This window comes from Brassica oleracea, chromosome C4 (genome assembly GCF_000695525.1).
Source record: "Brassica oleracea var. oleracea cultivar TO1000 chromosome C4, BOL, whole genome shotgun sequence".
Classification (NCBI taxonomy): domain Eukaryota; kingdom Viridiplantae; phylum Streptophyta; class Magnoliopsida; order Brassicales; family Brassicaceae; genus Brassica; species Brassica oleracea.
Window position 1 is genome coordinate 14,033,572 of NC_027751.1, and position 9,553 is coordinate 14,043,124.

Consider the following 9,553-nt stretch of genomic DNA (forward strand, 5'->3'; position numbering starts at 1 on the left):
GGGATGCCTCAGGTGATACACGAGAAAGATGTGTGTAGCGCCTGATTGGTTGGGAAGCAAACTCGGAACTCTTTCCCGCCTAAAGCAAAGTATCGAACATCACACACATTGGAGTTGGTACATGGTGACTTGTGCGGTCTGATATCACCATCAACACTAGCAAACAATAGATATGTATTTGTCTTAATTGATGATTACTCAAGATATATGTGGATGATGCTGCTAAGAGAGAATAGTGAAGCATTCGATCGGTTTGAAAAAGTTCAAGGAGTACGTGGAGAATCAAACGAAGCTAAAACTCAAGAAAAAGGAAAACATATCGAGCTTAGGAATGTTTCCATATTATTATTAGGAAAAGATGTAGCTTCGCTCTTAGGAAAAGATGTAGATTCTTCCTATATAAAGAGTTCTCATGGAGAGATGTTCTATCAAGAGAAACACATTGAAAGGTTTAGTTTTGAGAGAGTTTCTAAATCTAATAAGAAGAGAAGTTCTTATAAGAAAACGGTGTAACTAGAACATCTCACGCACCGTATACACCGCAACAAAACGGTGTGGTTGAGAGAAGAAATAGAACACTAATGGAGATGACTAGAAGTTTGATGAAAGCTATGAAGATACCTAATCAGCTGTGGGGAGAAGCAGTACATCATTCAACGTATCTCATAAACCGCATTGCTACAAAGGCTTTGGAAAACAAGACTCCATACGAAGGTTTATTTGTTAGGAAACCGAACATTGAGCATCTAAGGATCTTCGGCTGCATCGCTTTTGCAAAGATCAATGCTCCACATCTCAGAAATCTCAATGATCGATCAAGAATGGTGATCAATCTCGGGACAGAGCCTGGTTCAAAAGCTTATAGGCTCTATGATCCTGTCACGAAGAAGGTAGTTGTTAGCAGAGATGTAATCTTTGGCGAGAAGAAAAGTTGGGACTGGTCTACACTATCAACAAACGTGGACGAAGAACCAGAATCATTCAAGCTTCCTCATATCGATGTTACAGAAGAAGGAGATGGTGATAAGCATCAAGATCACCAACACCACGAAGATCATAACAATAATGAAGAAGAAGAAGTTGTAGATGCAAGTGAACAAGAACAAGTAGCAGAGAACAACGATGCAAAATAAGACCAGCATGTAATATTGAGATATGGCCGTAACATCAGAAAACCAAAACGGCTCGATGATTAAATTCTACTCGCCGATGTTGAAGGTGGTAGACTCTTGCTTACCATAGATGGTGAACCAGAAAGTTACATCAAAGCTGCAGAGATACAAGCTTGGATCGATGCAATGAAGGCAGAGATCGAATCTATCATCCAAAACAAGACCTGGAAGCTCGTTAAGAAGCCGGCAGGTGTGAAACCGATAGGTTTGAAGTGGATTTATAAGATCAAGAGAAATGCAGATGGAACGGTGATCAAATACAGAGCAAGGCTAGTCGCAAAAGGCTACGAGCAACAACAAGGCATAGAATTCGACGAAGTGTTTGCACCAGTTGCTCTAAGAGCTTGGAACATCAAACTCGACTGTGTTCTCAAGGAGATGGAGTTCACGAAGTGCATCAAGGAACCTGCGGTATATCAAAAGAAAGAGAAGGGGGAGCTTCTGATCATAGTTATATACCTCGATGACTTGTTTATAACAGGGACTTCGCTCAACGTTATCAAGCAATTAAAAGATGATATGTACAGAAGATTTGAGATGTCAGACCTCGGGAAGCTTACATACTATATTGGTATAGAAGTAACGCAAGGAGATGATGACATTCAAATCAAGCAAGGAGGATACGCGCAAGGTATACTTGTCAAGACGAAGATGGAGTCATGTAACTATACTCACGTTCCGATGCACACGAGTTTGAAAATATCAAAGGCAGAGGAGGAGCCTGAGATTGATACAACATCGTATCAAAGCACCATAGGATGCTTAAGAGAGTTTAGAAGATCAACATACCCGAGATTCAAATTGGAATTAAGGGGGAGAATGTTGGATAATTCAAATTAACTTGAGGAGCAAGTTAACTCATAAAAGCGAATGTGGGAACCGAAATTCGCACTGTCGATTTCCGTTAAAATTAGGAAAGTCAAGAAACCCTAACTTTCCCAGAGGTCCGGGAATCTCTGCGAGAGCCAACGACAAGTAACCAAATAAATGCGGAAAATATGTAAAGACAATAAAGCGAGTTTAGAAAGAGTTGATCTTATTTCGAATCCACGTAAGAGCGTTGCGATCATTACAAAAGATTACAAAAGCTTCGGCCGCAAGAGCTGTCAGCGAGTTCCCTAGTTCTGACGACCAAAAACTTTAAACCTAGTTGAGTAGCAGCTCGATAATAACAAACGAAAAAGATATGAAAAAGGTTTTGATTTGATTTTGGACTGAAAAGGCTGCCTACGTACCCCTTTCGAGGATCAAGCCGAATGTAGTTCGATTGAAAGAGTATAACAAGAGATCGAACTGCCCGCGCCAGTTCGTCTAGTAATCGGGTGCCAGTCACAGAAACAGAGCATGTCGAGCCCTCTACACTTAGAAACTTTTAGGCATTATTCTCGACATGCCTGTATAACTTTTAGGCATTATTCTCGACATGCTCTGTTTCTATTACTGGTACCCGATTACTAGACGAACTGGCCCGGGCAGTTCGATCTCTTGTTCTACTCTTTCAATCGAACTACGTTCGGATTGATCCTCGAAAGGGGTACGTAGGCAGCCTTTCATAAGGTTCAGTCCGAAATCAAATCAAAACCTTTTTCATATCTTTTTCGTTTGTTATTATCGAGCTGCGACTCAACTAGGTTTAAGGTTTTTTTCCGTCAGAACTAGGGAACTCGCTGACAGCTCTTGCGGCCGAAGCTTTTGTAATCTTTTGTAATGATCGCAACGCTCTTACGTGGATTCGAAATAAGATCAACTCTTTCTAAAATCGCTTTATTGTCTTTATATATTTTTCGCATTTATTTGGTTACTTGTTGTTGGCTCTCGCAGAGAATCCGGGACCTCTGGGAAAGTTAGGGTTTCTTGACTTTCCTAATTTTAACGGAAATCGACAGTGCAAATTTCGGTTCCCACATTCACTTTTATGAGTTAACTTGCTCCTCAAGTTAATTGGAATTATCCAACATTCTCCCCCTTAATTCCAATTTGAATCTCGGGTATGTTGATCTTCTGAACCCCGATGAACTTGTGCATTTCTTCGAACTTGCGGTATGCTTCACTGCTTCTCCATGACTCTCTAAGCATCCTATGGTGCTTCGATACGATGTTGCATCAATCTCAGGCTCCTCCTCTGCCTTTGATATTTTCAAACTCGTGTGCATCGGAACGTGAGTATAGTTACATGACTCCATCTTCGTCTTGACAAGTATACCTTGGGCGTATCCTCCTTGCTTGATTTGAATGCCATCATCTCCTTGCGTTACTTCTATACCAATATAGTATGTAAGCTTCCCGAGGTCTGACATCTCAAATCTTCTTGACATATCATCTTTTAATTGCTTGATAACGTTGAGCGAAGTCCCTGTTACAAACAAGTCATCGACGTATATAACTATGATCAGAAGCTCCCCCTTCTCTTTCTTTTGATATACCGCAGGTTCGATGATGCACTTCGTGAACTCCATCTCCTTGAGAACACAGTCGAGTTTGATCTTCCAAGCTCTTAGAGCAACTGGTGCAAACACTTCGTCGAATTCTATGCGTTGTTGTTGCACGTAGCCTTTTGCGACTAGCCTTGCTTTGTATTTGATCACCGCTCCATCTGCATTCCTCTTGATCTTATAAATCCACTTCAAACCTATCGGTTTCACACCTGCCGGCTTCTTAACGAGCTTCCAGGTCTTGTTTTTGATGATAGATTCGATCTCTGCCTTCATTGCATCGATCCAAGCCTGTATCACTGCAGCTTCGATGTAACTTTCTGGTTCACCATCGATGGTGAGCAAGAGTCTGCCACATCTATGGTAAGAAAGAGTCTACCACCTTCAACATCGGCGAGTATAATTTAATCATCGAAACGCTTTGGTTTTTTGATGTTACGGCCATATCTCGATGTTACATGCTTGGCTTGAGCTCGGTCGCTACGTAGCGACCTAGCCGTGTGCGTGCTCGGTCGCTATGTAGCGACCGAGCTTGGCTTGTGCGTGGTCGGATGGCCATTCTTGAGCTTGTCCGTGGCCGATTTGGATACGTGTCCGTTGCCTTCGGACAATCGGTATTTAGTGGTTCGATTGAGATTAGAACTTGGTTTTACCGCAAGACTCTTCGTAAAGATTTCTTTACAAAGATTACTTTTCGTAAAAATGTTCATACTGATCTTTACGGACTTTCAGACAATGATTCCATCGTGACCGATTTTGACCCCAACAGTGAAGTTTGATGGGTTAAGGAAAAATGGAACATATCGAGCTTAGGAATGTTTGCATATTATTATTAGGTTAAGGAGTAGCTTAGTCCTATATAAAGAAATCTCATGGAGAGATGTAACATCAAGAGAAACACATTGAGAGGTTATATCACTCAAATTACCCAAAGGAGTGAATTACTCTCTCAAATAAGAAGTTCAGATGTAGTACTTAGTGATCGAATCCACAGAGACTCTAGGATTACACAATCGATTTATAGTATTCGAATTAAGACTAGATTAAAGGATTTATAGGTTTTAAAGCAATAAATGAATTGGTGAGGAATATAATTGCTCAATTGATTTGATTTGAGGTTGTTAACAGGTGGGAGAATAGCTAGATTCAGGTATGTTCTCAGGTATGATAATAAGTAATACTTAAGTTGGATCTTTAGGGGTTTTATTGATATTAATTGTTCTTGAATTCAAACTAAAATATAATCAGTCTGATTATCTAATCTGGATCTCGGATTTCAACTATCGTATGTTAATCGCGAGAAAGTGTCGATCGATGATTCGTTAAGAACATCTATCGATACACCTTTTAAAATATTGATCGACAGAGCTGTCGCTGCGTCAATCGATGCTTCTTCCAGAAAGCTTTACGGACAGGTTTGATTTATATTCTCGAACTCACTAGATCAACTCTCGTCTGTATCTAGTCAGTTAGATCATACTAGTTAATTTTCAGGTATTGGGTCAAGCAATGGTTTGATCCCAATTAATCCTAAGATCTAAGTTTAAAGGGTGATCAATCTTAAACTTAGTTTTAAGAACAACTAGATGAAGAACTATGTTTTTAAACACCCTAGAAACAGTTTAATTCAGTATTACATGTATCAACATATTCAGAAACCTTAACCTGACAGCAAAAACTACTCAGACATATTCATAAAGAACATAGTTATGATGGTCTGAATAATACTCAATAGATAAATAAAAACAGAATAGAGTAAAAAACAAAGGGAGTTCAAGATCTTCTCTCTCTCAAGGTGTACAGATCTCTCTCTCCAATCCTAAGCTCTCTCTCTCTAGAATAGTATGAAGCCTAGCCGTCAACAATGGCTTAGAAAACAATAAAATAAGGTTTCAGGTCGTCCAGGAGTATATTGGTAATATGTGGTGACTTCTGGGCCTAAATTGGTCACGAAACAGGCTTGGCCTGTTTTCTGGGATCACTGTCGACCGACACCAATGATGGTTCATCGATCGACAGTCCTTCATCTCCTCGACAGCTTCTTCTCGGGAGGCAGACTGACCACTCTTCAGTAAAACGGGCATAACTTCTGCGACAGGATGCTGATTGACCTCAAACCGGTGGTATTGGAAAGCTAACTTAAAGATATATCTTATTTCAAAATATGGGCTCAATTTAACGGAGGGAAAGTCTCCATCCATATCTAAACATATGATGCGTCTGTGCAGTTCTGCACCTTAAAAGGCTCCAAAATTACAATATTTCTCCAGAAAGTACATGAACCTGTAAATACTCTAAATAGACTCTATATAGTAGTAACTATATATTTAAACATTTATATACCATGGCTGAAAATGGGTAAAATTCATGGTATATCAAGAGGTTTAGTTTTGAAAGAGTTTCTAAATCTAATAAGAAGTGCTAGTTTTTATAATCTTTGTGTTTGTTCAACTGTAATTTTTGGTGATAAACAATAAGAATCTTTAGTGATAAATCCTTACAGTCGTTGGTAATTGTTGCATTGGTAATGAACTATTGTAACATTTGGTGTTAATTATTGCACTTTTTAGCTAACCATTTCAATTATATATAATATAATATATTTTTATAAAATGAGTTTTGTGCGATATCGCACATTGCCCGGTGAAAAACAAAGCAAATCCAAACAATGTTCATTTAGAATATTTATAACAAAACGGATTTGATCAACATATTAACTGTATTCTCTGACGTATGCATTTTTTATTCAAAAAAAACTTCTTTATGGCCAAAAACTTTAAGATCTTATGAAATGTTACATGAATATTCTTTGTGCTTACATATATGTGATTCTTATCTAGAAATAATGCACTATAGCTCAGCTCTACCTTAATCAACGCTCAACTCTGACACAAATCATTTAACCCAGTATTTTATCAATTTCCACTTATTCAACATACGTAGTAGACAATAACAACTGATTACACCATCGGTCTTCAACAGATAGGACCTCTTGCAAGAATAAAATTGTCTCATGAAGTATACATTGCATTGCCTAAATCTCATGCATAATCCGAGTTCATGTTACTATAACTAAGCACCGTTTGTGACACCCCCAATTGTAGATGATCGGAAATGACACGGTCGATGTTCTTCGATGGTCGATCCGAGGTTCTCAGAATACTTCCGATCGCCTTAGACCAACAACCAAAGAACACCAACACTCCTATCGAATATCAATCTAGGTTTTTCAACCCGAAAAAGCAATATCCAATTGTTAGTTCGTCCGGACAAGGACTAATATCATATGGACTCCGTACTTTAAAAACATTCTTTATATATTACACAAAAGCATCTTACAAAATTTGTTATAAATTAACCTCGAGGTTTTTGGTCAACAAATCTTATATATAAGAAATATCAAAACTACTTTGCAAGGATAATAAAACTACCGCTAGCTAATGATGTTCCTTACCGTCCTAAAGTAAGGTATCCCGTCTACAGGTAACCTGCATCACAAATGAGTCATGAGTAATTAGTTTACTCAGTGAGCCTAGTCCCGCACCCCAACGGATAATAATAATATCTCGAGTAATCAACTCCATTTGTATGCAGTGGAAATATATTCCATAAGTAATAAAAATACATATATAAGGCTTATCATTCCATCGATATGAATCTTATCTTAAACATCACCTCCACGACACCCGCCATTCATTCATACTTATAATATTTATATATAGACAAAACCCGGAAAACCACCAAGGCTAACCGAGCCTAGCGGGGAAATAAATATAACCATCATCTCCATTAGATATTCAAAGATTGAACATCTATCGCTGCATGCAGTTACACGGCCTCTAGGGTGCGACCCCATCATCGTGTCTTCGTGCCCTTGTTCCGTATCGCAGGAACAATTCATGGTAATGCGGGAACTTTCGGGAGAGTGAGTATACAATAAGACTTCACATGATTTATACTCATATATTTAATAATATAATATATATATATATATATTAGTACTTGAGGACAAGTACTAAGATTCAGAATAAACCTCTATGATCATTCATAAATATTTATTAAGTGTTTACACTAAGTAAACACCTCACCAATTTAATATTTGATCAAGAGACAAGCCTATCAATCATCTACATTTTCAATCATGCAACACTAATTCATAACTCTTTAATCATCTATCTAGACTCACCTTTAAATCCATGAGATTGGCTAAAGAAGACTAGACACGAGCTCAAGCTAATCACATTCCACAACTGGTACGCTTCAGATTCGGAACGATCAAAAGGATAGGTCTAGCTGATCCAACCACTCTCCTTGACTATCAGTTATACTAAACTGATTGGTGAACACAGCTGATCCTCTCCTTCAATCTCTACTCACGCTGACCAATTTAATACTTGATTGATAAGCTGTGAAGTGATCTCATGAATCTTCTGGACAATCTCTAAATTTTTCCACACACCCCAGTCACTGATTAAAGGCACAAGAGGGTTAGGAAGGGTCGTTCATTCTCAGATCTCTCTTCAGAATGTTTTCTGAATTCTTCTTATAGTTTTCTGTCAGATTTTCTCTCTTCTCTCTTTCTGATTTTCTTGTGGTTATGGACGACCAAGCTAGTGAAGAAGAGATTTAAATGACTGAGAGGTTGCTTCAGAGGTGGGTTTCACTCAGCACAAAGCAAAGCTGAGACTTGACAGCTAGCATCCTACATCATCATTTCTATCCGATGAAGTAACTAAGCAGCTGGACATTTCCTCCAAATGAACCAAGCTCCAAGCAGGTGTGCCCTGCACATGACTGATTATTAAAAAAAGCATGCAGGAAAGAAGGTGCATGTCACATGACTGATCCAGCATGCAAGCAAGCACACAAGCTGGTGCAACTCTCATGACTGATTTAAATTACCAAGCAGCTGAAATTATTCCCGCCAGTTCTCGACCAAATTTTTCCCGTCCATTGGTTCTCGTCCTGGTTATGTATAAACTCGTCCAACTAAAATAAAAATAAACCATAAAAAATTAACACTCAGCCAGAACTATCTAGGAAAGGTCTTTCGGCCACAAGATAATCCTGTCGAGACATTAATTCACCGGGTCGGTTTCTATTTTTAATTCTGGTCGAACCAACTCCAAACTGGTCGAGTGGAATTTTTCTCGATCAAAATTCTATCTGCTCGTGAGGGTTATTACATTCTTTCCCTCTCAATAGAATTCGTCCCCGAATTCTGAAAGCATAGACGGACCTGTCTCTGAAAGAAGTTTTGAATATTAGCTCTGAACTTATCTTCATTTGCCCATATCAAAACAACTCATGGTCGATTCCATGATTCCCCCAACCGATCCTTTCTTTTCAAAGCAACCACTTTCAAGATAACCAAATTATTTACTTTGCACAACTCTTGTCAACTGCGGTCTGCATACTTTTTCTAACAATCTTGTCTTTGTAGACTATCACATCTCAACATTTTATATCTGGCTTTCCCCCATAACAGCAACATGAAATTTGGAACGTTTGGTGATGTGCCATACGTGAAGGTAACATCTCCAGTCTGGTCAATGTTAACTTGATTAACCGTGCAACAATCAAACAAGAACATGCACGATCAATCACGCCAACATGATTCGGACCAAGGGTGCTACTCTCAAATACACACACTCACCCATTCCAAGAACGATTTCACTTACAGTATTCTATACACTTCTGATCTATCTGAGACCCTCTTCATAATCTTCTGAACAAGTTAATCTGATGTTTCCCATGATCAAGTCTGGTTCCATTGCTTTCTGATTTCTTTCTTCTGTCCAGCAACTGAGGATTCAACAGGTCCGTCTATACCAAGCTTGATTCACCAACTGAATACTCTTGTACGACGACTTCATACTTTATGTATTGATGCATCCTTTGATATCTTAACAACCTTAGCATTCTCATATGCCTTACGGTCGTACATAT